At 42.9% G+C, this 1,288-nt stretch overlaps 1 protein-coding gene across 1 annotated transcript in view; it reads right to left on the bottom strand.

The window, feature by feature from the left end:
- TCF7L1 (transcription factor 7-like 1 (T-cell specific, HMG-box)) overlaps positions 1 to 1,288 on the bottom strand; it is a 142,762-nt gene that overhangs the window by 56,575 nt on the left and 84,899 nt on the right. The window lies entirely within an intron of this gene.

The following is a 1,288-nucleotide window of genomic DNA, read 5'->3' as shown; positions in this document are numbered from 1 at the left end:
AAAAAACAAAAAAAGGAAGAACAATGTTCCTACTCCTCAAGGCATGATCTGTGAGTCAATCAACAAACATCCATGGAGTGCACTGAAAACAAGGCACTTGCAGAGTCAAGTAAGAAAACTTTAGTGTTCTAACTTCTGTTCCCACACTGAAGAAAAAAAAAGCGAGCAAAAAACGCTGAGTTCTAAAAGACAAGCTGTGTAAAAATATTACAAAAGAAGACAAACCCTTTAAAAGGGTGACCTTGGGTGTGCCCTTCCCAATCATGTTAAATGTCACTGCTCTGAGAACTTGTACTTTCTGATTTCCTGATTTTGCAGAATCCAAAGCTAGCATAACGAATTTAAACCCTCCAGCTTCCTTCCTTTCTCCATTTCCTTAAAAACAAAAACAAAAGCCACAGATTTAATATTTCCATGAAAATACAACTTAACATAAAGCACCCCACACTTTTACTGTTACCATGGGGGGGTGGGGAGGAGGATTCTTTCCTCTCCTTTTTTTGCTGCAAGATTCCTTTTTCTAAATTCAGTGAAACTAAATTCCGCCTGTCTCCCATGATTTAGTCCATGAGGATATGCACTATTTTAGGCAATTTATGGTTTTAATTGTCGATGTATGATTCTCAGTTACGACTCTCGATTGTAACGTGGTTAACTGTCAGAATCAGGAGGGGAATTCCCACAACAGCCCTTTGATTTTTTTCTCCAGTTTTCTCATCCAGCCCTTCTGGGATGAGTCTAAGGATGTCTACCTGAGACATCCTCTGCTCGCCTTGCAGGGAGGGAAGTGCACGGGGCAGTCTCAGCCCAGGACAGGCAGGCTGTCCACTCTGCTGTGTGGTACAGTGCCCACCCCCCCCCAAGCACTGGAAATGACACGCGGACATGCATGCAAATCCTATGTTGAAATGACACGCAGACATGCATGCAAATCCTATGTTGAAGACCTCATGTGGAAAACTGTCAAGAGCCTCGGCAATGTTTTTTTACATAGTTACAAATTGAAATGCTAATAGCATTGATAAATTGGGTTAAATAAAACACACCATTAAAGTGAACTTATTTCCCTTTAATGCTTTTTTATCATGGCTACAAGAACATTTAAAATGACCAGGACGGTTCACATTATATTTTTGTTGGACAGCATTGCCTTAAGGGTCAGCGAGCGCTAAGTCCTCTCTCAGGGCCAAGGCCAGACCTGGGCCAAATCCACTGCTCCTGTGGGGGGCACAGTGTTCCCTGGATCCACTGCTCCTGTGGGGGGCACAGTGTTCTCTAGATCCACTGC

Source organism: Condylura cristata, unplaced genomic scaffold, assembly GCF_000260355.1.
Source record: "Condylura cristata isolate star-nosed mole 26May11 unplaced genomic scaffold, ConCri1.0 scaffold00031, whole genome shotgun sequence".
NCBI classification, from domain to species: domain Eukaryota; kingdom Metazoa; phylum Chordata; class Mammalia; order Eulipotyphla; family Talpidae; genus Condylura; species Condylura cristata.
This window is presented reverse-complemented; position numbering and strand designations above follow the sequence as displayed.